The 26986-nt window shown below is 48.4% G+C and overlaps 1 protein-coding gene across 3 annotated transcripts in view; it reads right to left on the bottom strand.

Annotated features, from left to right (window-relative positions):
• PLD1 (phospholipase D1) overlaps positions 1-11984 on the bottom strand; it is a 61652-nt gene extending 49668 nt beyond the window's left edge. The window contains exons 1-2 of one of the 3 annotated variants that reach the window (XM_050307833.1): positions 11846-11932; positions 252-390 (exon numbers count right to left, since the gene is read on the bottom strand). The gene's annotated coding sequence lies outside the window, so the exon portion shown is untranslated. Of the gene's footprint in view, positions 1-251; positions 391-11845 lie in introns of those variants that run through there. The other 2 variants (XM_050307834.1, XM_050307836.1) reach the window with 2 other exon arrangements.
• Between the last annotated feature and the right edge of the window lie 15002 nt (positions 11985-26986).

The raw sequence follows: 26986 nt of genomic DNA, 5'->3' as shown, positions 1-26986 counted from the left end.
AAGTTTATTCTGTATCGTGGCAGATCTGCAACAAGCTCAGATAATCCCTGTTCCTTAATGAGGCTCTGATGCTGACAAGCACCACGAAGAGCTATGAAACCCAGAAAGCCTTCATTTGAAAAAGAGAGGAGGAGGGAAGAGAAAGTACATCCAGGAAAAACAGACATTTCCTGCCAATGCCTCACAGGGTTTGATGCTCAACATCAACTCCCATCCCTGTGCTGAGAAACGCTTTAATCCCTAAAACTTACCCTCATTCCAGTTCTCATGACATCTCTCTCAGTACAGTGACCTTTTGGCAAGGGCTGTGACAAGTGACCTCTGTTCCCATACTTGGTTTCGTCCCGCGGGCAGCAGTGCCGGTGGTGGGAGACACGCAAACCTCCCAGGCTGCATGGACAAAATCAGACAGGCTCAGCCTAAAACTGGGCAATGAGATGATGTTATTAAAAAGAAAAAAACACCAACAGTCAAAACAAAGCTCAAAGAAATCGGGCCATAAATTCTCTCTCTCTTTCTGCTGCTGCCAGGAGCCTGGGTGCCATACATGCACTGACAGCCCAGATGAGATGCCAAGGAAATCCCATGCATGATGCCCTCAACAGAGCTATTTGCTCTGTCTAGTGGTGATGAATATTTTCCATGTAAGTATTCCCTATTTATCCCCTCTTAAACCTAAAAATAGCTTTGGACCAGTGCTACATGGAGAAATACCCTCACCTGACAAGGTGAGGTGTTATTTGCATCCCCCAGGAGAAGCTGGGCTTGTCAGCACCTCAGGTTTACACCTTGGCACACCTTCCTTCCACAGCCCTGGGCAGGGGTCAGCCCTACCCAGACCCAGAGATGTCCCCCAGGCTCAGGTCCCAGTCAGCACCTGCAAAGGGGATCCTGCTTTTTCAGACCACGAAAACCCTGTACCCATGACAAAGCAAGAGAAACGTTCACTGATTTTATTTTTCCCCTACTACTTAAGCAAAATCTCAGGGCTCCTATGGGTAACATGTTACAGATCCTAAGTATGAAATTAAAGACAGAGGGGTTGAAAAATTCTCAGTAATGCCTTAACCCTGTTCTTCAGTTCAGTACATGGAAACTATTCAGCCAGAGGAGCAAGCAGCCAGCATGGCACATGCAGACGCCTCCTGAAAATCTGCCCTTCTGGTTGCTCACACTGCAGGGACAGTGCAGAGGATAAGGGTTTGTTTTTTAAAAGACACAAAACAACCCTTGAATAAGACCCAAAGCATTGCTCCCACCCTGGAGCTGGGGAACTGAAATATAAATCCAAATCAACACTAAACACTATGTTCAAACACCATCCTGACCTAATTTTCTTATCTTTAGCCCAATCCTGATAAAACCAAAATATTTCAAAACACTCTTTCCAAAACAATCATTCCCACAAAGTGCCTACATTTAATAGCAATACCTCTAAAAGGAGAAACCAATTAGTGCTTTCTGCAGCACAGTTCCCTGGTTCTGCATTATTGATTTCCACAGTCCTTGCCACGTGAGGCTTACTGCCAAGCCACCAGCCTGCCCAGAGGAAAAGCAAAGTCATGGGAATCCACATGGCCTGTTTGCAACAGGGATCGACATGCTTCAAGGCTGGGATTTCCTGGAAACAGCAGGTTAATCTTGGAAGTCCCTGCTGCATTGGAACCATACTGAGCAGAGCCCCTTATACCCTCTGTACAGGGCTCTGTAGCACTGATCCCACAGTGCTCCTGCTAGAGAAGAGGGAACAGAAAAACCAGGCAGGCCAAGGGAAATTATGAGGTGACTAAGCCATGGCTGCAGTCAGAAAACCCCCCTGTGCTGTGTTTTTCCCCACACCCAGGCCCAGCCTAAGCGTCAGGCGCCTCCCAAGGACTCAGTTTATTTGCTTTACCAAACAGCAAAGGGGAAACATAAACATCCTTGGGTGAGCAGTGCCTGCTGATCTCATGCTGATGTACTGGTTGCTCTGGCTCCTGCTCTCCCACCACAGGGCTCCCGCTTCCCCTGCCCAGCAGCACCCCAGGAGTGCAGTACCCACTCCCTGGGGTGCCACGGGAAGTGCAGCCTCCCCAGGAAGCCGATCATTAGCTATTTATTGGTAATTAATGCTGGCCCTTCACATACTAATCCGTTGCCATGTTTTGGATTCCTCAGGCGAGGACAAGAGTGTTTTAACACAGTGCTTGCAACTCGGGCTGTGCATCCTCCAGGGATCACCATGAGCCCTGCACTGCCTGATGTGGTCATGGCACTCACCCTAAACTCAGGAGTACTGTGCATAACACCCTTGAAAGCCAGGACAGGGGATGCCCAGAGCCTCTGGCACCCAGTTACCTACTCCAGAGACCCACTAGCACTGTAGGTACAGGCAGGCAAAGGGAACCAGGTGACAGCACCTCGGGTATCAGCTCCACCTCAGCATCCCCATGCAACGGAGATGTGGCCACGGGAGTCCTGGGCTGAGGCAAAAAAGGGACTGGGTAAAGTATCTGCTGTAAAGAGCACAAACAGCAGGAAGGCCAAAGGATGCAGCACTTCAGGGTGCTGACAGCCACGCAGAGCTTGGCAAGAGGCAGAGACTACAAAAGCTTTCTATAAAATCCTAAAAGCGAATAGCGCTTGCCAGAGTGATAGTGTAATGCACAGGACTCCTGGAGTGACCATCTATCTTCCCAATCATCAGGGATGACAAGGAGCACCGCAGTGCTCCCGGGATGGTGCACATTGCTGCCGCTTTTATGTACAGTTGGACACGTCACATAAATATAGGACATATTTTCATGACCTAAACATATAGATGTCTACAGGGCTGCTGTCCTGTACACATCACTCAAAGCTATTTTGGTATCTCCCAGTGCCCCACGTCTGCTCCAGCGACTGGCACCTGCCAAGCCACAATTCCGCAAGGAATTCTGGTGGCTCGGAGACAAGAGGGCACGCTGGAAGGCAGCCCAACACCTCCATCCCACAGCAGGGTTAGGTGGCAGCTGATAAATGCAAACACAGACCTTCACATAACTCCTACCAGCCAAGCTAATCCCAGGGAAAGCACTGCAGCCTGTGCTCAGAAGGGATTCAGCGACTGGAACAGGATCTCAGCCATCGCTCCCGAGCCCTGTACAGGCACTCACTCCTGGCAGCAGCTCTAGATCATGGCAGAGTGCAGGTATGTGAGGATGTCATCATCCCTGCTCCTGCTGCAACCTGCTGCTTATTGAACAGATCTCCTTAAGTGGGAACATGACTTTCCTCTCTTCTCCTGCTTTTTCCACATGAAAGCACATGGAGGTGCTTTTTGTTGACCCTTTCTGTCACTTGCTCAAAGAAGTAAGAAATTTCTGTGGGTATCACAGCAACAAGGAGTAGCAGATACAGACCATGTATTTTTACTAATAGCTAATTGCTTTAATAAAATGCCATTTCCATTGTCATGGCTTTTTGGGGTTTGTTTGTCTAAATGGAACTCTTCAAATAATTTCCATTGAGGAAAAATAAAAAAGTTGGCATGAACACAAGGCCATGATGGAGCAGGAAGGCAAACCTTCTATTTAGTACTACTAAGTAGCACACTACTAGTTTAGTCCCCACCACAGTGCAGGTGGCTGCTGCACGTTTGCAGGGCGGGGTCCAAGCAGGTGTTTGTGTGGTGCCATCCCACACTGACACTTCCTGGCAGTGGGAATCGACCCTGCTCACGCTGAACATTAACCACTGCCAAGCTGTTTGCTTACTGTGTACACAGCATGCCAGGGGTGTACTTTGGTAAACTCAAATCACAGGACAAACTCGGGTTTGTGGGTGTGAGAGGAGCTGCAGCGCCTTGGGGACACCGTGTACCTCTGGCCGTCCCAGCAAGGGTACGTCCCAGCTTCTCTTGGCTCCTTGGCCAACACCCCACTGCCTCCCCATCCCAAATGGGACCCTGCACCACCCTGAAAGCACTGTCACCTGCTGTCCCTACCCAGGGACAAGCCAGAACCACTGGTGCAAAGCCCCACGACACAATGCAGCCACTCTCATTGCCCCAAAACACACTCAGCACTGTTGCCTGCAAACCTGGATTCAGCTCTTTTCCAAACTGAAGCTCCCTATGGATTTTTTTTTTTTTTTTTTAGCAATTCTTTTAAAGGCATTTGATGCATTCTGGCTAACAAACTCCACAAGAATTTGATCTCTCCATCCTCATTTGACTTCCATTCTCCAGTCCACCCCTAAAGCTGCTGCTCCCACCATGGAGCTGGGACAGCCAGAACCTCATGCCTGTTGTACAATCGGGCATCGTGCCCAAAGAGCCAGCAGTAACACGACCCAGAGGTAACAGGTGGGTGCATGCCTGATCCTGATCTGCATTTCCAACAGCAGCTGCTCTTCCTCACCCACAGCCAGCAGCGAGCAACGACATGGGCAAACATCAGCCCTCGGCCTCCCTTTCACACCCAGAAATCTCCTACCAGTTCATGAAGAACTTCATCTGTGGATCTAGGATAACATTAAGACCTCCCAGGAACTGCATTTTCCTTCTCCCTGGTTAGCTAAAACAAATATTTGAGAACTTCCAATTTATGAGAAGAAAACAGTTGCCTTGGGGAAGTCCCAGAGGTAATTGTAAGAGACGCTGTGAGCAGAGCTCAGAGGGCAAGGGCAATGATGTCCCTGAGACTTCAGAGGGTAAACTAACGTCTCCCAAGGAGACCCTCCATGGGATCCCAATATGACACTCCACAGAATCACAACAGAACTCAGGCCACAGGGTGCTGGAGTTCCTGAAAAGCTAATTTTTCTATACCTTGAAGTGTTTGATCCATTATCAAAATTAAGTATTAGCAAATTATTACAGAAGCTGGGTTATGACTTCTCATATAACTTTGGAACCATGGCTGAGGTTTCAGACCAGTACCTGCCAAACAGAGCTCAAACCCAGACAAATTCAGTGAAAAATTGCTCATTATGAAGAAGAAACTTGCAGAAACAGACCAGCTTCCTTCTGTTTCTTTCTTAAATACAACTAAATACCTGCAAATTTATGCAAAATAGCTCATTTACACACATTGACAATAATGACAGCTTGTTTAGAACAAAATAGATGCCTGGGGAAAAAAAAATGTTAACCCTTTTCCCGGAGGGGAAAAACAATGCTTCAATCAAGTCAGCACTGAAGCCCACTGAGGGGAGGCAGGGAAAGATGATGCTCATCTCTGAGCTCAAATCAAACCTCAGCTGCCTCCTCGTGCCCCTCCCTTACCCCCATACCCAGAGCTCCAGCCCTTTACAAGCAAAGTGGGTGCCTGGACAAGGCACAGACACCCTGCAGCTCTTTCTCCTTTTGTGAAAACTCCCCTACAGTACTTTTCCCACACGTTCCTAGTGGAAATCAGAGCATCAAGATTAAGACTTAGAAGCTTAACCCTCCAGACCTTAGCACACAACGAGCCAAAAATTAAAGACAATTTTCCCCTCAACTGCCATGACCTTCTGGAGCAGTGCTGCTCAGAAAGGTGTCTGCAGAGAGTTTGTCACGTGTACAAAAAAAGCTGTTTGGCAGAAAAAAAAATGCAACAGAGGAAGAAAAAAAATAACCAAACAGGCTCAGACAGCAGTTCCCACCTCACCAGTTCTTTCTCCCAGTAAACAAAATGGCTCAGTTGCCATAAATGCTGCCAAAACTCAGCAGGATCAGGTCTAATCACAGAGATTTCAAAGCCACTGTGAGTCATCTACTATTCTTTCTTGGTAAGACTCAACGCTGGGTGGGACACTCAGAGAAAAAAAAAAATTCAATTTGCAGGAAGCCTCACTCATGGAAAAATATACTTCAGAACATCTCATGGGGACTACATAAATAGCAAAGAGGGAATGAGAAACTAAAGCACTTCTTTCTGAAAAGACCACGACGCACTGCCGGCTCTCCAAATTGTTTCAGCAGCCCCTGAGCTGTGACAGAGAGAGGACAGCTGAGCTTCCTGGGAGACCTCAGCACCCACGGGTGCTTCTCACTGCCCCCAAGAGAACCCCAAGCAAGGCAGATTTGTGTTCTTCATGTGAAGTCAACTGTATCATTTCATTTGAAACGAAAGAGAAAATGCAAGCACAAAACCTCCAACTTCACCTCTCGAGTACCACATTCAAAGTTGGTTGGGAGTGAGAACACTTGTTTTTTATATAAAAAGAACCCCAACAGAGAGGTTGTCTTTAGTCGGGTAGTGGTTTACAAGGTCCTGCCACAGCCACAACACCCCAGATTACTGAAAATGTTGGAAATATGCAACTTATTACTCTTGCAGGTTTGTTTCTTCCCCCTGGGGATTCCTGGAGGCTGCAAGCAGGGCTCAGCCCAGCTGATGGTGAGAGAAGCCCATGCTGCGAGGTGCATCTGACTTGAGAGCAATGCAGCCAGTGGTGCGTGTTCATGACAGGGTGTGTTCTGGGTGGGGCAAACACAGACGGGGGAGGAAGAAGAAAAAATTACTATTTCTGATTGAAAAAAAAATCTTCCCAGAAGTCCAGCTGGTAAAATGGTGGACATTTCTACGAAGTGGCTCAGAGGTGAGTCAGTGCCGGTGGCACAGCAGAGCATCGGGAAATGCCATCAGCAGGACCCTGAGAGGGGAGAAGAGTCAAGAAGCAAGATCTTGCACGGCAAGACAACCAGAAACTGCAACTGGCTGTGAATCAGCCACTTGCACAGGCTGGGACAGAGGCTGTCAGAGCGCTGCTCTGTGGGACATTGTCTGCCTGGCACTGCCTTTTGTCTCTGCACACTGGAATGCTCGTCCCAGAGAAGAGTGGTCCCTCTGTGCCCGGACCACCTTCTCTGGCCCTGGGGACAGAGCTGTAAACAGCCCCCAGAGCTACTGGGATCCTGCTGCTGTCCCTGGGAGAACCAGGGAAGCATCAGGTGTTTATCGTCAGATTTATCTTATTTCACCCAGAGAAAGAGCCCTGCACATAGGAAGACCCACTGCCCCAGCAGAAATAAAAATCTAAGACAGGAATCAGGCCCACTCACCGTCTGACCTGAAAAATGCAATCGAGGAAATACAATTTAATTCTTCTTTCACCAAAAGAAAAATAAATCTCAACTACATGACTATTCTGAATATTTGCTGCTGTCAGTATAGTGTGCACAGGACTCCACACCCAGAGTGAAGGTCTCCTTCTGTCAAGGATATCTGCCACAGCAATGAGGTTTTTCATCCTCAGCCCTGCAACTCCTTTCTCAGAGGCTTTCCATGGGTGGGCAATGGAGGGCTGCTCTTTCTCTTCTGCAAAATATTCACCCCATCACTATTCACACTGCCTTTTTATTACAGCCTTTCTTCCTGAGGAGTCAGTTCCTTAAGGCAGAAGATCATTTCTTATTTTATCTGTGACTCCTCTGTCAGAAAAAAAGGGGATAGAGGAGGAAGGGGCGATGTAATTACACTAAGGTAACTCATGCAAACTGGCTACTTTGCTGTCAAATCCTGCTGGAGGTGTAGCACCATGTTATTTGCTGGAGCTCAACGTGCACCCCCGTCGCCAGGGAGCAAAGGGGAAAGTTTAAGGAAAACAGCTGCAGAAACACAACTGACCAGGGAGTACAAAGGTGTGAACACACATGCGGCAAACGCCGGCTCCGGTGCGGACTTGGCACAGATGGGCAGACACGTGTCAAGGCAGTGCTGCCAGGTTCATTCCCACCCATCCCCACTCTCAGATGTGTTTTGGCATCCAACCATGCCTGATAAGACTATCTCAAGGCAATTACCCCAATATTAGAAACCATTTTGGCAATGACCCCTGAGCACATGTTGTGCTGTCACCATGCCCGCTGAGTTGACACACCACCGCCTCCCTGCTGGAGTGAGCGGCTTCCTCTCTGCCAGGGGGGATGCCTGGCACCATCCCAGCTCCTTTTGGGGCTCCAGCTCTCCAGCATGGGAGCAGCAGCCACCAGACGGCTTCTCCCCCTCTCCCCACGCTGGCAGATGGGTGCTGGGGGCCGGGTGCTGTCTGACAGACATGAGCCCCGCTCCCACTTTGTTATGTAAACCCCCAGGTTTCAGTGTTTATCTGCTTCAAGGATCCAGAAAGCATTAAATGCCACCGCAGCGTGTGGGCACGAGGAGCGAGGGATGTGCGAAGCGCTCAGGGCAGTGGCGATGGCACGCCATGCCGACCCCAGCGATACCTCCCACTATTACTGCGTGGAAACAGAGAAAACTCTGAATTCCAAGGACAAAAATATTTATAATGTAAATTTCATGATCTGCAAATCCACATCTTACTCCTGTTTGTTCCCCCATGGCACAGGGGCCAGGGAAACAGTGCATGTGCTCCTGCACAAGGTCCATGACAGCCTCACTCCACCCTCAACACCCAGTGCCAAACAGGTGAGGGAGCAACATGGTATATATTTTGTAAAGAAAACCTGGCAAACAGAGTTCTTTTTCCACCAGTCTCTCCACCACCCACTACTTTCCAGGGTGTCTGCACATGCAGAGCTGGTATGTACATGCAGTAGGTGATCATGAGTCCCTGAAACTGAGTGGCACAGGAGGGGCACCTGGCTAAATAACTGTTAAAAACTTATTTTTATATATATATAAACAAACAAATTAAATGGGTAATATATATGTAACTCCGTTCAGCAGGGCTGAGGTCTGGCCCTGCATAGGTGGGTGCAAAGAAGCCAGGCTGCCTCCCAGCTACTCACACATCCCACCTCTCAGAGAGCAGAAAAAGCACGGCAAGCAGCACCTGAAAACGGACTGAAAAAACTTGTTTTGACAAAAAGGGCAAAAAAAAGGTTGGCCAAGGTTTTGTGAAGGGAAAGAGAAAAGAATGCAGTTGCAACTTCGCTCGGATACGTGGTACGAACAAATCTCAATCCCTGCAGGAGAGTTTCTAGGGTACAAGGCATGTGAGGGCAAGCTAAAAACACATCATCAGTTAATTGTCAGCCAGACAATGGGAGGAAAAGGCAGGAAGGTTCGCTCTCACCCTCCTCCTTCCTCACCCTCAGCCAAGACCAGGTGCCTTACTTACATAAGACACTCCAGCAACTCAATACCAAGAAGAAAATCAAATTGCTTCCTTAGCTGTTATAAACCAATTTAGGGCCACTCGACAACGCTCATACTCACTCACGCTTTATTATTATTATTATTTTTAAAATCACTTGCTGTAAAATAGCTGTGAAATTAAGGAACCACCTGTTTGCAGCAAAGGCATCAGAAAGGAGCTGCTCCTCACGGACCTCAATTGCTTCCTGCAGTACTCCAGCAATTTCAGAGACTGAGTTTCTCCTTTGGTGGGTTCATTGGGCAGAGAGAGATGAGATAAAACTAGAAACCTGCATTGAACATAAATAACTGATATCTTCCTTATTATATCATTTCAAGGGAATAACACTTGCGGTAACACCAACAGTTAAGTACACTCCCCTGATATACTTCTTTCTCTGAAGGTTTGACAACTTGCTTTGAATCAATTTCCAGAGAAGGAGTAACTGTAAAAACCAAAGTTCAACCAGCTGAACTTGCGCTCGGATGCACGGTTTATCTTGTAAGAGCTTTCTCAAATCACTGCTGAAGATCAGACCCACTCCTGTAAAACACAGGATCTTTCCTTCACTTGCAGACACGCCTGCAGTCTAAAGAGCACTTCATAAATTACAGGAATAGCAATGACACAAGCCTTTATACTTTGTTACTTATAAGAGTAATAAAATTTCTAGGTAAGGTACAAGCTTTCAGCCCGCTTTGTGAAAGAATGATTTCACCAGCAAAGATCACCTACCTAGCCCTTATGACTTCATTTATACACACGTAAAACAGCACCTTCAGCAGTTTAAAGCAGCAGCAATTCTGATACTAGCAAACTCTTCCTAAGCTGTGAGAGCTCAGGAAACACCTGCCAGCAAGAGCATTTTTTTGTGGCAGGAGTTCAAGCCTCTCTCAAATAAAAAGAGCATCATGGCCTCCAGGAGAAGTCACTTTATTAAGTCTTTTCCAGTAAGACCAGAGCTTCAACACTAATTTTCAGTAATCCTGAAAAGGATGATGTTATATACTGGGACAAAACTAAATGTGCAAATGAGTATTTAAGTGAGAACCTTCAATCTTCTCTACTTAGCAAAGTTAAATCTTGACTAAAACAAATTAAATGGATGTACCTCTCAATAAACTTTCTTTAATGGGCTGAACTACGGTCTACAAGAATCTCCATAAATTTTAACAGGTCTTTGCAGAGGAATCTGAGTTTTTCCCCCAGACCTTGACCCTCTCCCTGAGGGAGCTCTGACCAAGACTGGGACTGAGGGGAGGACAGTTCCATGGGCTCAGCCCGCACTCAGCCAGCTAAACCCCGCTCCAAGATAGAGAGATAGAGAGACCGTGGGAGGTCACTTGTGTGCTGCACCCTCAGCGCTGGGGGAGACCAGACACACTTTCCCAGACACATTTTCCCATGGCAAAAAAACAGTTTTGACAAATTTGGTGACATCTCACAGCAGAAGGATGGAAGGAAAGGCCCCTTTCAGCCGCAGGTGAGTGCAGGGTAGGGCAGTTGCACAGGGGTGGCTATCCTCCTATTCCAGTGCCCTGTGCCCATCCCTGAGCAGGGATCAGGGATCCCAGCATCCCTGGGGAGAGCTCAGCATCACACAGTAACACCAACCCTGAAGGAAGGGGCTTTCTGCATATTCACAGAAAACACAGTGCAGACCGATGACACGCCTGCGAAGGAAGGGTAGGCCAGGGCCCATGGGATTAAATTTGGAACTTCCCAACTTCTGGCGAAGCTGGGCAGAATTTGTCCACGAGACCCAAGCCACAGAGCTAACACTCATGAGAGGAGGTGGTTGGAAATTAAGTTCCCTGGTTACCTGCAAGCCTTTGGCATGAGTTCACAGCACCAAATGCCAGAGAAGGCACGGGAGGGAAAACACAAATTCTTGAGTAATTTTAAAGGCACTCAAGAGTTTCCACCCCTCAAGCTGCAAACACAAGCAGCTCGAAACACAATGCCGGAGGAAGACAGAGAGCTTTTGTCCCAGCAGCCATGGACACACCGGCCTGACCATGACATCCATTACTTACAGTGTCAAACCAGCAGAGCTTCATCCACCCAGTTCAAATGTCACTGCCTGTCCCCAAACAGCAACGTAACGCTGCCGGCTGGAGAGGCATCCTGCGGATTTACTCGAAGATGTGGGGATCACGCAGACCTGGGCACACAATGTGCATTGTCCCGCTGTGTGCGGAGAGGTCAGGGAAACACTTTCCAAAGCCAGCTGAGCTGCTGCACCAGCTTGAACCACAGTCCAGGTCGACACTTCGGGCTTGAAGATTTCCAGAGAGCATCATGCCAAATAAAGAGCAACAGCAAGAGGCAGAAAAGGCTTTCGCCGCGAGAAACCCAGCGGGCAGCTCGGCAAGAACGGGTTGTGTCAGCGTGTTGGGAAACTCTCAAGGTTTTTCCCCTGCCCAAAAACGGCGGGTGTAGAAGGGACGTGGCAGGGACGCGACTTCACCGGCACTGGGGACACACCAGCCTCTCTGAAGTTCACCCCAAAAGCGAAGCTGCCCTCGCCGAGTTCCCCAACCCAGAGCCCCACGCTGACCCCAGGGCAGGACTCGCATCCCGCCCCAAACCCACCCATTTCACGGCACGGAAAACGAGAAAAAACGCCCTACGTCCGCAAGGCTGACAAACACCTCCCAGCGGCAAAGTTGGCCGCAGCAAAGAGCCCGAGCAGGGAATTAACTTGAAAGCAGGCGCCCCGAGCCGAAGTAGCCGCGCTACCCCCGGGCCGGGCGCCCACCCCGCACACCCCCGAGCAGGCCCCGCCCGCACCGACCTGCGGCCCCCGCGGCCGCGGGTGCCCCATGGTGCCCTCAGAGCCAGCCGGGTCCCGTCCCTCTCCCGGGGCAGCGGCTGCCGGAGAAACCGCTCAGAGAAGCCGGAGGAACCTCCTCGCAACCGACACCGCCCGCTCGGCCCCGGGCGGGCCCGCCCCGCCGGCCGGCCCAGCCTATGTGGGCTCGGCGAGCCGCCACAGCCCCGCCCCGGCCGCGGGGAGAGCCCGGGACGCGGCGGAGCTCGGGGAGGGGAGCCCAGCCCCTTCCCAGGGCGGGCGTGCTCAGCTGGGGCGAAATTGTAACGACCCAGAGAGGGGAAGCGCCGCTTTTCTGCTCCAACTTCGCGCAGGGACGCGGAGGTTCCTCCACGCTCCCAGCGCCGCTTCCACAGGGAGCACGGTTCTGCCCTCCGGGCGGTCCTCACGGTGACTCCAGCAGGGAGAGGGGACAGTTCCCCGTCCCCACCGAGGAGATCCGCTTGGCCAGGGAGAGCAAATGTGTAATTAAAAAGTCTGTGCAAATTAACAATTTTTAATTGCATATGCAGTGCTATTTTTAACGTAAGACGACCCGATAATTACAGTCCCGTAATGTTTGCGTCCGATCCGTCCTCCTCTGCACATGCTGCATTTTCCGCGTTACTTCCCATACATCCTTTCTGATATGCAAAGAAGCAGATTTTTCAGCGAGAGAGAGAAAGAAAATTTCTGTGCTTAAAGAAGCACTGAACTGGCAAGCAGAGAAGAAAAACCCTGGTATGTTACAGCTCTAACCCAGCCATGCGTGCTGGTGAAACGCCCAAAACCTGTCTGCAGCACTGCAGCTCCCGCCGCCACGGGGATATCTTGGTGATTTCTTCCAGGGAAAAAACCCTCAGTGTCCCCACTTCCATCTCTACAGCAAGACATCGATATTGTTGTTAGGTTATTTGTCTTCCTTAAAGGATTTTTTTTTTTTTTATTTCTTTAAATCACAAGGGATCGAACCATGGTCATCAAATCTACATGAGATAAATAACCCAATTCGGTCACTGCTGATGCAGAGACAGCCTCTAAGCCTCTGCTCTGGCAGTGCAATATTGAAGCATCTCCATGTTCTCCACCAGAACAGTACCTGTCTTTTTTATGGGCACACTTGTTGGCTCAGCTTGTATGCACTGGGTTTACTATGACTTGTCTTACCAACAACTTAATAAAACCAGTGTGAATGATGTGATTTAAAATCAAACTTGGAAATCTAAGGTGAGTTCCCGATAGCATTGCAACACAGCTTCCTTCAGCTCACGGTGTTGGGCTCAAACACTGTCACACTCAGCACTTACAGTGCTGTGAGTCAAGGTGGCTCAGCAGTGCCAGCTGCATTGAGCAAGAAAAAAGACAGCACAGACATTTGTAACGCTCAGTGTCAGGAGAGAACAAAGCATCAGAGAAAACTAGGGTGGAACTCTGGAATAGGGGTGATGGGAAATACAGAAAGTCACCCTATAGCACTGCCATTTCCACCCCAAAGAGCAGGCAGAGCCATGCTCAAGGAGACATTATCCTACACTGCAGAGAGGTTTCATGCTAAACATATGGAATAGAAATCAGTGGAAAGATGGCACAGGGAGCAGCATCCTTCAGGGCACCCACTTGCCCAGGATGCCCCATCTCTGCCATCCTCTCCAGACACGCCTCTGCTCCCCCACATCATCTTCGAGCAGGAGGCCAGCAGGTTGCAGGGAACCTCTGCCATCTCACATCTCTGAACACCTCTCCACATGTCTTAATGCACACAGGGACATCTCAGACACAGAGAAAAACAACTCTGCAGACAAACCCCTGCCCTCCTATCCAGAGCTCATTGCAGTGCTCATCACCCATGCGACTGGCTGATTTCTGGCAAAGCTTTCCAAATCCATAAACCTTAGCTCACTTAATGCATATTTAATCTCTCTGCTGCTAGGTTCCTGTTGGCAGCCACTGTGAGCAAGGCTAGACCAGTAGCAGAAGAGAGCAGACACTGTTGATGAGCATTCTGGCCTCTACATAGATCACTGGATACTTGGCACATACCTTCAAAGTATCTTGTACTCTGAAGAAGCAGAGAATTGTCTCTTGGGAGTTTCTTTGGTTCCCTGTTCCCACCTGCTTTTTGATCTTCAGGAACTTCCACACATCTCCCAGAGGACACTTAGTGTTGTCACAGAGGGTGTGAAGTGTTCTTATTTAATGTGAGGTACTGGTGCAAAGAGTGCACTGAGTGACAGTCACATAGGGATGGTGGTCACTACAATCTGTAAAAAGAAGGGACTAATATTAGGAATCTTTTTTTAATTACTATTTAGTTTTACCTAATTCATATTTTTATTTTTGGAGTACTAAGAGCCTATGCTGCTGCACACCAAACCCAATCTGCCAACTGAAAAATAACACAGGGAAAGAAAAAGGCTGTGTTTTTTTTTTTTTTTAAATAAGGACATTGTCCTCAATCTTGGTCACCACTTGGCATCAGTAACAGGCAGAAAGGGGAGGAGCAGAGGGACAGTGGCTGCTGGACCCTAGAGAAATGCTCTCTCAGCAGGTGGGAGAGAGCAGGTGGGAGCACAGAGAAGACATCAAGCTCTCCAAGCCTCTCAGAACTTTTTCTCACACCCAGAAAAAAGCATTCTCCCCTTCCCCTATGGCAAAGGGCAGTTTCGCCCAAGGGTTGGAGCACAGGAGGGCCCTCAGCAAAGACACAGCATTGCTGACACATTGAACACAGGTGTCATCTAAATACAGGCTTTTACCCATAGAGGTTTTTCTCCCCAATTTGCTTTTCCTTTGTTAAATGAGCCCAGCTTCTCCAGTACAAACCCCAGCCCCGTGTTATTCACAGTGTTACAAATAACAGGCTATTCCCCAGCCTGGTGCTGCTGAAATGGTGACACCTTTCACAGCAACTGACACATCCCTGGTCAGCTGAAATGTCAAAGATGTTGAAACAAAAAAAAAACCAACCATCAAATGCTTGAGTGGAGCACTTTTCTGCCTGTCTTTCATGTGTGCAGACATCAAACGGACCTTTTTCCTTCTTGTATTTCCCCTTTAGCCACACAGACGGTCCCTGGCCCCAAGTACGGGTCGTGTTGGTGCCTCTGCAAAGCCATGGGGTCCAGAGGGCAACTACAGGGATAACTGGGGAGTAGTTCTTCCCTCGGTTGGGTCCCATTTGGGAAGGAGCCTGCAGAGCCCCAGAGGAGGGAGGAATCAGCTTCATTACCCACAGTGAGATGAGGGCTGGCTTTGGCACCGTGTAAAGCCTAGATCCAGCATGGGACACCACTGTGCCTCCTGCTCCCACACCGTGTCCTCAACCTCTGCTGAAGCCATCCTGACTGTAGAGAAAAGGGTTGTCTACCCCATAGCACAGTGACTCTGCAGCTCTTTAGGACAGCAGGGCTGTTACACCCTGTATAGTAGAGTGTCACCTCTCTAGGGACTGGAAATGTGTTTTGCTGTCGCCATTTCAGAGCAGTGCAACGAGAAAGGGCGTTGAACGTGCTCCCACAAGGGGCACGAGGGATGGGGCAGAACAGTGCTCAGCTCTGACTGCCAGTGCCACCACAACACCCACAGCTGGCGATGGAACCACGTGGATACACACAGCAGACATCCCGGGAAAACCCCGCAGGTCCACGCTGGGGTGACACTGCCAAGCATGGAGCAGCCCAGAGATGACCTAATATGGGCCAGCTGGCATTAAGCTACGTACATGCACACACAAAAAAGTGATTTTTATTGTTTTGTCCCATGAGACCTGCATTACAGATGGAAATGAGGAGGGGGGATTGTTTGCAGAAACCACATTGTCAAGTATGGTTTTTTTATTCCTCCCACCTTCAAGGACCACAATTGTCCTCCTAACTTTGAAGGAAGAGGCAGGGGAGGAAGTTTTGATGAAAGGCACTTCAACGCTACTCCTGACTTGGCCATGGGGCCTCCTGGGAGTTGTAGTCAGATCTTTTCCCACCCAAATCGCCTTTCCTGGCACAGCTCCACAGCACTGTAAATGACCCCGATGACACAGCAGCAACCCCCACTCTGCACGGCCAGGGGGCAAGCGGGACCCCTGGACTTTAGTTGCTGCAAGATAACCCAGGGGCTGCTCAGTATCCAGACCTTATCAGATCTGGCCAGAATATTTCAGTTTTCTTTCACACCCTTCCCCTCTCACAGAATTCCCATGGAAACAAAAACAAAGCTCTTGCTGTTTGGGTTTGGCTTTTTTTACTTCTCTCGAGGGGGTGTGGATGAAATTGGTAAATGAAAAGCTAAAAAAACACCCAAAAAGTAATGTGTGTGGAATAATACATGAGATACCACTTCTAGCTCTATTTTCCCTGCAGCGGTGCATCTCCCATCTGTGTCACCCCTTCAGAGCCTCAGGGGACAGAAATGGGCCTCAGAGCTAAAATAATACAGCAATTCTTGCATCATAAACTTGCTTTTGGACAGGAAATGCCCAAATCCAAGCTGTCCCACCCTTTTCCTCACTGGTGCATCGTTCTGCAGATACCTGGATGCCACCGTGTGGCAGCTGCCCTGTGCAGCGGTGGAGGGACAAGGATAGGGATAGGGAAAGGCAAGGCTTTAAGGGGGAAAAAAAGGGGAAAAAACAAAATAAAAAGGAGGGGTTTTTTTGCAGCAATTCACAAAATTTAAAGGAATGCCAAGCACGTCAGTACATGAAGCACAGGATCTGGAGGAAGGAGAGAGTGCAAACCACCTCCTTATGGCGTTAAGCTAAGACACACACTGTCTTTCTATTTAAAGCCCTGCAGTAACGTGAATGCCAGGTTTGAGGGAGCTCAGCAAGTCCATCTGAAAACAATTTACATGGTCCTCTCTACTGCAGAGCCTGGGCAACTAAGAGCTTTTAATGCCTTGCTATTCCCACACAGCAGGACACAACCCACCTTTTCCTGCTAGGAAACTGAAGCCCAGATCTGGAAAGGTGTTTAGTTAACCTGTGGGCTACAGACCAGTGGGACCTCCCTGGTATCCAAAGCAGCTTTGGGATGGGGATGCTGGCTATGGGGTGCTCAGTGCTGCTGCCCCCCCTCCCCTTTCCCTTCAGCTGGGAAATGATGCTGGGTGAAACTCTGATGGTGAGGGTTGTCCTGCCAACACTGGATCCCCAGGCATGTCCTGCAAGCCAAGCCATCTGGGCAAGGCCAAACCATCCTTCCTCATCTACCAGCACTCCCCAACTGTCCTGTAGCAGGAGGGAGCAAGAAGAAAGCAAGACACAGCCCAGGGTCACACTCTGGGGTATGCCTCAGCTTTCCCTCTTCTACCTCCAGGGTTTGCTTCATTCTTCCATTGTCTACCTTTGGGAATGCCTTATTTTCCCATCAAGTGAGTATGCCTCAGTTTACCTTCATCTAGCTCATCAGCACTGTTTCTCACTTATTGCAATGTGCAGTTCATTAAATGTTGAATTACACATTTTATCATTTGTCCCTAACAGGTTGTCAAGTCGCTGTGTTATTATTAGCAACAGGAAAGGAACTAAGTAAATTATTCCTAAAGTATGTAATGAGCACTTGAGTAAGAGTTAAGTAACGAGCACTTCTTCAGCGAGGAATCCAAACGAGACACACTCCACCCATTTTGTTAACAGACAAAAGCTTATATAAGCTGGATGTTACATAAAATCCTAAAATAGGGAGATGGAGCACTCCCCCATCTTTGGGTGATAGCATGACTGCAGCCCACAGATACCTGAGCTGACACTGAACTAGCTCCGAGGTAACAGGCCTGGAGCTGGCAGGAGGCAGCAGCACGGGCAGAGGTGTCCTGGGTGTGCTGAGACCAGCCCTGAGCGGAGCTCGGGCTGCGAGTCTGGATCTGCCCTCGCGCTCCCCAGGAAACAGCCTGTACAGTAACGCACTCCAAGCAGCTTTATCACGGCTGTGATGATCAAAGAATGTATCTCCGTGTGGCAGGTCAGCCATCCAATCCCAGCATGTCATCCCAAGGGAATTATAACCGGTGCTTGGGAAGGAGTGCGCAAGCGGGGCATGGTTATGGGGAAACTTCTCTGTGACTCTCCCAGTCTCCAGGGATTTGCAAGCAAAGGACTTTCCAAGCCAGCAGTTCCGTCTCTGCAGTTTCACAGCTCCTGGCAGCTGATTCTTCCAACGAATTGACTGGTCAGTTTTCAAGTTCACGTGAACTTTCAGCTTCCACAATATCACACAGCAAAAACCACCACAGTTTCCCATAATTTATCTGCAGAGGAAAGGGAATCCATGTCTTGCAACATCAACTACTAGAGCTAAAAAAAGCAGGCTGGTAGGGGGTAGAGCCTTTTCATCAGGTCTTTTGTGCCTGGAAGCCTGTCTGTCTGTAGATAAATTGTCTGTCTCCATAAAGAGATATTTTTCTCCCTAGACAACTTGCATCCCATCTTAAAATGCACAATTCCAACACTCAAACAGTAGATTCAGCTGACAGCAGTGCTTGCTTCCTAGACACATGGTTAAAAAAACCCACACACACCTCAGAAAAGAGGATTTGCAATCCTCTTCACAACCAGGACACCAAATCCTCCTTCAAATGCAGGTATCAGATGCAGTTGTATGAGAAGTCAGGGATACTTATCTGGTTGGGGGGAGGAAAGGGGGAAGAAAGATCTTTAGACACAGGATCGTTGGTCAGGCAGAGCAAAACGTGTCAGGAGTTACTCTCTGGACTACAAGGGAGCTATTCATTGCTGTAATCAGTTTGCTCTGCGGTACTTGCAGAAACATGCCAAGGCTGTTCTGTGATTCTGCCCGACTGACTTAGTGTTTGTGATTTTCCTAACCTTTGCTCTAAATAAATGCGAGCTCTGCAGAGAGAATTTTGATGCAAGTCCCCCGCTTCTCCCGCATCCTCCCTGCTTGCATCCCACAGGCTTCCTGGGGCTTTGTTTTAAGGGAGAGACAGACAGAAGGCAGGCAGGAGGAGAAAATGAAGAAATGAAATGCAAGCTGTCTGGCCCACACAATTAAACAGAGCAAAAAAAAAACAAAACAAAAAAATCAGAATAGCCTGGCTTTGGTTTCTGTCATGTAATTTTTCTTACTTCAGAATTGAATCCAGATGACATAGATAAGACATGGGTGACCCCTAGTGCCCTCTCCAGCTGCAGTTTCCACTGTTATTCCCCGTATTGATATCAGAGGATAAGCGCAGGGAAGAAGCCGCACCTTTCAGATTTGTTCTTCATTCACAAAGCCTCTCTCTCCCCCTTTCAGAAACAGGATCTCATTTCCTTTCCCTCCTCAAACTCTATCACTGCAAGGCATTCACTGCAGCATCCCTTTGTCACTGTTGTCTGGGAACAAAATTAAATACATTTACTTGTGTAAGAACTCATTATATTCCACTGACTCTTTATCATAGTACATTTATATTTATTATGCTTACAGAAAAGAAAGAAGAGCCTATTTTTCCAACTCCAGGCTCATCAATAGCTAAGAACAGCCATTCAAACTCCTCAGAAGAGACCTTTGTCTTGTATAAAATGTATTTTGCAGCACCAAGGCGCTGAAAGGAGCAAGTCTTTCCTGTGACAGCCATCAGCATGCACCACTTTTTTTGTCTTCCAGCAATGTCAAAACTCTCTGTTCCTGTGACTCAGCCTGCACCAGACGTGCCCTGCTCGCTGTGCTGGGGAATGCTCGTCAGGGGCTTTTCCTGGTGCTGCTGTGGAAGAACAGCGCCTCTTTCACAAAAATCTTGAGACACCTCCTCGCAGACTACTTTGGGATGCAGGATTTTCCTTGAGGAAACAAATGATCTCAGCACAAGCCTGAAAGGTTTTTAGCTTCCTGTAATGGGGGGGCCTTTGGGCATCTCCCCTCTTGCACAAGTTTCCTGCCCTGCTGGGGTCAGGTGCCCACCAGCACCCCTTGTGTGTGGTACCACCCCAATGCAGAGTTCTGGTGGACAAGGCTATGCTTCTCATCAGTTGACATCTCAGAATTTCACATATTTAACAGGATCTTGTCAGGCAAAGAAGCCACCTGCTGCCAGTCTCCACGGTGACATTTCTATTCTCAAGAGAGCAGCCTCTCAGCCTGCCACAAACTTGTCTGATGCCTCTTCAGCCCTGTGTTTCTTCTCTGCCTGTTGCAGGGAGGTCATAGCACCAGCAGCCAGCACTCCTGCACCCCTCCTGCTGCATCACACAGGCTGCACCACAGCTCCTCTGCAGAGCCCTGGTCCCCAGAGCTGGCACCCTCGCTCCTTGAGCCCTGAGAATGGTTTGGCACTTCCAAATCCAAAAGTAACTCCCAGCTCAGCACTGTGGAGCCCCTCCTGGAGCTACAGTCAAAATCCCAAGCTCTGCATAAGACATGATGTGTGGCTTTCACCCCACACACAGCCCAAGCTCACTCCATCACCCTCACTCCCTGGCAGATACTCTCGGTGCCACCCCTGCTCAAGGCACCATCACCTCCCAGCCGGCATCTCCTTCCCTTTTGCCACCTGCCAGCCCATTTTTCCATCAGACTGGCCCTTCCTCCCCAACATCTTTTCACTTTCATACAGACTCCATGCTCACTTGTCCCCAGAGTTCCTTCCCCTAAAGTCTCCAGGCTTCCTGCAGCCCTCTTCAACCTCCCCCCCCCAGGCAAACAAGCATCATCTTACCACCCATCTCCCCAAACCAGCCCTCTGCTAGCATTTATGACTCAGCCCAACTGAGGATGGATCAGCCACAGGTGAGGCTGGTTGAGGCCTCTGTGACAAGTGTTTTACTCATTGCAGGGCTGGGTGGGCACACTGCAACTAAAGCAACTGCATTTTTTCCAGTTTTAGTACAAGTTCTTAATCTGTTCTGGACATAGAATCGTGGAATAGTTTGGGTTCCACTAGACCACTAGTCTTAGTTCCACTATCCCAGGTTGCTCCAAGCCCCATCCAGCCTGGCCTTGGACACTTCCAGGAATGGGGCAGCCACAGCTTCTCTGGGCATCCTGTGCCAGAACCTCACCACCCTCACAGGGAAGAATTTCTTCTTCACATCCGATCTGAACCCACCCTCTGTCAATTTGAAGCCATTCCCCCTTGTCCTGTCACTCCAAGCCCTTGTCCCAAGTCCCTCTCCAGCTCTCTTGGAGCTCCCTTTAGGCACTGGAAGGGGCTCTAAGGTCCCCCTAAGCCTTCTCTTCTCCAGGCTGAACACCCCCAGCTCTCCCACCCTGTCTCCAGCCCCTGATTATCAAGGACATAATACTGCTCTGTTTATGTGTCTATTCTCTGAATCATTTTCCCCTGGTCTTACATCTCTAGGTTCACATGTTCACTTCTTCAAATGAAAAGCAACAGTTTCCGAATCGAAGTTCCTCCTAATGTTTTATTTTTAAAGTAGGTTTCAAGGAGGGTAGGAAGTGTGCCAGTTATTGCATAACTTTGGTTTTATCTGCTATAAATCTCACTTGCTTTGCTTGTATAGTGTTGGGATATCCTGTTCTTGCCAGCATGACACCAACTCTGCATTGCTCTCATCTCTGGATCCAGCGCCGCTCCAACCTTCCCACTTTATTTCTTTTTCCCCTCTGTTTTAGTTAAGGATATGCAAAAACCTTATCCTCAGAGCCACTGTTTGCTTTGTTCACAGTGTTCCATGTTCTTCCTCCTGAGTTTATTTACCTTGTTTGCTTCTGTAAACACCCTTTTTTTCTTTATTGCTGTTCTGACTGTATATGATCCCATATAGAGAAGGTACTAAAAAAAATCCCTCTGTGTAGCACACATATCTTTCTATAGGTCCATTTTTCTCTCGGTTCTCGTTTTTGCTTGTTTCTAGCTCTGTATATTCCAGTTATGTTCTGCATCTAAAAGAACTTTGTCATGCTTACTGTGTTGTGTAATCACTTTGATTTTTGATTATGACATGAATCACCTTTTTTGTGTGCTTTTGCAATATGCCACTTTTCAGGTTCCTCAGATCCTTGTCCATACTGTTGGAAAGTCACTCTTGTGAAGTGAAAATGCTTTCTTGAATGTCACTTGAATGTCAGAATCTGAACCAGGCAAGGCTGGATTTGACACAAATCTTCAGGTGAAGTAGAATCATCATCCTTCATCAGGTGAAGTAGAATCATCATCATTAATAATACTTTCAATAAAGACTGGAGGTTTTTTTTTCCTTCCAAAGGCTACACTTATTCAAGGAAGCTATAAATCCATGGTTTGCCTGACACTGCAGGTCAGACCAGATGATCAGAATATCTGATATTCATACTGAAAAACTTACAAATATCTGGACAACCTGCAACTGCAACTGGTGGAGAGATGGTCAGACAAGATAAAGGAGTTGTGGCTTCTGATCTTGAATGCTCTGAATTCACTTCATTCCTACTGAGACACTCCTTCTTCCCCAGAAATCAATAATGCAGCTGCTTTTACTTGTTTTCCTTTTCATCTGAGCTATCTTACAACTTTTAAAACCTTCCTGTTCAAAACTTAGAAAACTGGCCTAAAGCATCTTATACCACTTCACTTGATCCTGCTGGTGATGGAGAGACAGTGTTTTACCACGATTATTGTTGCATTATGTCTCCCCGGCTCCTGACTCCTGTAAATCAGATGACTCCTTTGGAGGAGTTTGGAGAGCTGGAGGCAGCTCTCAGGCCTTGCTCCTTCACATGCTTAGCAGTGAGTGCTTCTGCTGAAGTCCCTGTGCTGGGGCCATGGAGTGGAGCAGCGAGGATGGCTCTGTCCCCTGACTCCCACCACACTGCACACACCATCTCGCTGGGAACCCAGGGGTAGGGAGGCTGGAGGAAAGAGGATCTTTGTGTTGTGGCCCATGGGATAGATCTCAATTGGGAAAAAAATGCCAGACACCCTGTGGCACCGCACAACACAGGAAGGAGAACACAGGCTGGGGCAGATCCTGATCCCCAACACAAGGCAAACAAAAAAAGTTTTATTTTTCCTTCAGGAATTCCCATCAGAAAGCATAAAGTTAGTCTCGAAAAAGTAATTTTACTCTTTAACCAGCACACATGCAAAAAGGCTCTGCACTACCTTCCCAGAGTTTAGACCAAACTAGAAGCTGCCATCAGTCCCAGTTCCCCAGCTCAATCCCAGTTTGCTCAATCCCTCCACTAAAACCAGTAGCATAATTCTCTATTCCTCTTTTTTTTCCCCCAACTTCCAGTAATTTTGCACAGTTCAAGCCAAATATGTGAAACCAGGTTTTGCCATAGGGTAAAAACTGAAAAAGGAAGGACAAGTGAAAAATGAAATCCACAAAACAATTAAAGAACAGACAAAACCTGAAGCACAAACCCCCAGCAGAGTCCAGCCAATTGTTTCTGTTTATACTCACCAGCACTGGGGCTGCAGAGCCCTCAGAAGAGCACGGCTGGGGGTATATTCCCACCTTCTTTTAATTCCATCCATAAATCTGGGAAGAGCAGAGTATTACAGACCTCAGCATGCTCAGCAGATAAAAATATCCAAGTGTACAGCATGGGATGGGTCGCCTTCACATGGAAGTTTTGAAGGCAGTAAGTGGACACAAGTGTTTATCCGAGGCTGGGATCAGCACCTGGAGCAGGACGGTATTTACCAGTGTGTACACAATGCCCATTCACCCATCTAAGACATCAGGTCCTCTTCAAACAGAGGAAAACTTTAAAGAAAAAAACGTTGAAAATTTTTGCCTTTCACCCCGTTTTTACACTCCCTTCGCTGGCCATCGGTGTTCCACCATTAGAGTTCCGAAAATGATTAACAAAAGCATAAAGAACACTAACAGACAGAGCAGCCAGCAGCACACAGCCTCAGAAGTGCCAGTCTTTATTAAACCTTCAAATGAGAGTGGCCTTGAAGTGCCAAATTCCTGGTTTACCCTCTGTCACACTTACTGAGGGAACGTAAACCCGACCCAGAACCGGTTCTTCAGCAATTTAATTGTGAGCATCATGTACAGCAGCTGGTAACACACACCCAGAGATGGGCCACTTTGGTTTTATTTTATTTTTTTTCACTGTCTTTAGTTTTTAACTTTCTGCCAGTCCATAATGGATACCTGCTTACCCAATTATCCCAGAGAAGTCAGAGGAAGGTCGTTGCTGGGAGTTTTCTGGCTCTCCCACGTGTAGCTGTATGACATGAATGAGAGGAGTTTGGTTGGCATCTGCTCCACAGCCCTTGGTTTCCAGCTGAGGACACTGGAGGTTTCTGTGCTCATAAAAGGGCTGGCATTTATTTGGGGTCACAGCACCGTTCCTGGCATCTCTCCAGGCAGGTCCTTATGCAAATGACCAGCATTTACTTGGAATTTGCATTAATGTGTCACTGAAAAGCTGCTTCAGAGGACACCTGTTTCCAAACCTTTGGGTTCTCCCCATAACCAAACATCTCCAGGATGGTTTACGGGAGTGGAGGCTGTAGCTGGGTGTGATTCAGAGCTGCACCTCAGTGTTTAGTATTGACTTAAGTAACCAAGGACTGCCTTGAGCAAACTGCCCATCCCAGATCCAAACACCCTTATCTCCTGGCAGTGCCGTTCCTCCTGCATTTAAAGCTAAACTATGCTTTGGATTCAGGAGTGGACTTAAGCTGATGAGGCAGAGGATGACTTCACATCACTTTCTCCTGCTGTTTGTGAAATTCCCAGAATTAAACCTCAAGACAAAAAGTATCCCACCAATCCAGCCCTGGCAAACTTCTGCTCCAACCAGCTGGGTACTCACCTGGATCTGAACTGAATTCCCTCTGGAAGGATGTGACAGGCTGTCCTTGGGCTTTAATACGTGGGACACAGCCAGCAGCGGGAAACCCCGTGGATGCAGCACTCCTGGAGCCCTTCAGAGAGGACCTCTGAGGCAGCACCTCTGCTCTGGGAGGCAGATATCCCTCGAGTAGGTGAGGTGAAGAGAGAAGTGGGTGAAGTTACAGCAGCAGCAGCGCAGGATCGCCCGGCGCGGCTCCAGCTCTGAGTCGCTTCCTCTTTCCAACGTCACTTTAGAGTTACACGGAAGGACCCAATAGCCAGTGGTTCATGGCCTTTTTTTTTTCTCCCCTTCTTTTTTAATAAGTAGTTCAATATTTAAGGTAGGAAGAGGTGACTTCTTATCTCAGAGCAGTGGGAAAAAAAAATTCTTGCATCTAACCTTATTACATGGAAAGGAAAAATCTCCTGCGGTTTTCAGAAAACCAGGCAAAACTAGGGCTCTGGCCAGCCACTCTTCATTGTTTTTAACTGACCTGTGCTATGAGGGTATTCACACTGCTTTAAAAGTGGGTGAGTAGAGGCAGGGATGTCAGAGGTGCACAGTGAAGGCAGAGGAGAAGGTGCTCCAGGACTGCAAGTGCTGGCTCAGAACACCATACAGCATGCTCGTCCGGTATGAAACCGCTGGGCTATTTCAAATTTGCTAAAATATCTTGACAGGGTGGTTCTGCTTTTCTTCTGCTGCCTCTGGTGCCTGTCTGGTCCCAGGGGAGCCATGTGCTCATGCACACAGCATCCTCCTCCCACAGGGACACAGCTGGCCCCAGGAGGTTCTCTAAGAACAAACTGGGGAGGGAGGACACTCCTTCCCCACAGTCACCAAGCACTATAATTTTGGCATATTCAGGTGTCCAAATACTGGCATATTTAGGTGTGCAAATCCAAATTTTTGTGCACACAGGTGGCAGGTGTGGATATTTCTTACAAACTCTTCAGAAGTGCTTCAATCAAAGTTTTTGGAAGGTCATCTCATTTTTAGTCTGAAATCACTTTTCTTTTTCATCTTCTAGTTCCTGACACTGCCACTTTTGTCAGGCTGAACCCACAGAGCAAAGCTCTCCTGAGGCTCCAATAAGGGTGAAAAGGGATGTGGAGATTTCCTGGGAGAGATCCAAGTGAAAAACCCTCCAGAGTAGTGGACCAAAAAAAACATGCAAGGGTTAGGTTGATTGTATTTAGGCCGTTATTTACCTTAGTGATAGCACTTGTTTGAAGGTCAGTATTTATTTCAGCAAACTACTGTTATCAGTGAGCAGCTGAGTCATCCTGCCTTGTGCACATGGGGAAAAATGTGCTACTTGTGAAACACCAGCCTGACTTTTTCCCGTTTCCACCCCAAGCCCCACTGCATTTTTAAAGCACTGAACACATGATGCTGCTCATTACCCAACTCCTTTGGCTTGCTGGAAACCCAGCCTAACCTCTCTGCACTGCAAACACCAGCCTCGGACCTTTAAGCTGCCGATGACATAGTCTGGCTGATTGTTGGGAGGCTCCTCGTGACTCCAGACAAAGTCACGGGTTTTCAGTGTTTTGCGAGGCAGACTTCAGAAGGATGTTGTAAAAGAAACACCTTTGCATTCTGATTGCAAAAACCAAGCATCCCTTCAGGAGGTTACAGCTCCCCCCGCCCCCAAATAGGTTTGCTGAGGGCAGCACCACTATTAATGACCGAGACAGCCCTCGCACAGCCATAGTCTGGGCAAAAGCTGGTTTTAATTAGGAGCACCAAGCCTCGTTAAGTGACCAAGTATGGCACTGAGTCACGTCACATGAAACAGGACGGGGACTGCTTAGGGCCATTGAGTTTGGTCGTTCCTTTAAAAATCTTTCCCAAGACTGTCCCCCTGGGAGGAGGAAGCCAGCGGGGCGTTTGGCATCATCCTTCAGGCAGGAACCACAAACGTGTCTGATCAGAGGCTACAGAGGAGGATTTCGTGGACTCTTACAGAGCAGACAGGCTGAAATATTACTTCGGTGGAGACACATGGCTGGGGAGGGCATTTCTAACGTTCCCACGCAGTCCCTAAAACACTTAATTTAACACCAGCCAGCCCTTTAAACAGCCTGGGGATGTTGTAGTTGTATGAAAGTTGAAGCAGTGCCTTCAGGCACTGACCTTAGATGCTCTCCCCTGGCTCTGCACAGAGCTGTGCTGAGACAGACGGGCAGTGGCAGCAGCAGGACCTGCCTTACCCCCCCCCAAAGTGCTCCCCTCCTGCACAGACACCCGTGCTGGACAGTTTGCTCCAGGAAAGCTTGTCCCATCCACAGTTACAGCGGGAGGAAGCCTTTCGAAAGATGCAACAGCCCCAGCGAGCCTCGGCTACTGCTTGGCAGGGAGATAAGATGCCTTCTGGGAATTGTAG

Source organism: Myiozetetes cayanensis, unplaced genomic scaffold (genome assembly GCF_022539395.1).
Source record: "Myiozetetes cayanensis isolate MyiCay16 unplaced genomic scaffold, myiCay2020 scf13, whole genome shotgun sequence".
Classification (NCBI taxonomy): Eukaryota; Metazoa; Chordata; class Aves; order Passeriformes; family Tyrannidae; genus Myiozetetes; species Myiozetetes cayanensis.
The sequence above is the reverse complement of the archived record's forward strand: the minus strand, read 5'-3'. Positions and strand labels throughout refer to the sequence as shown.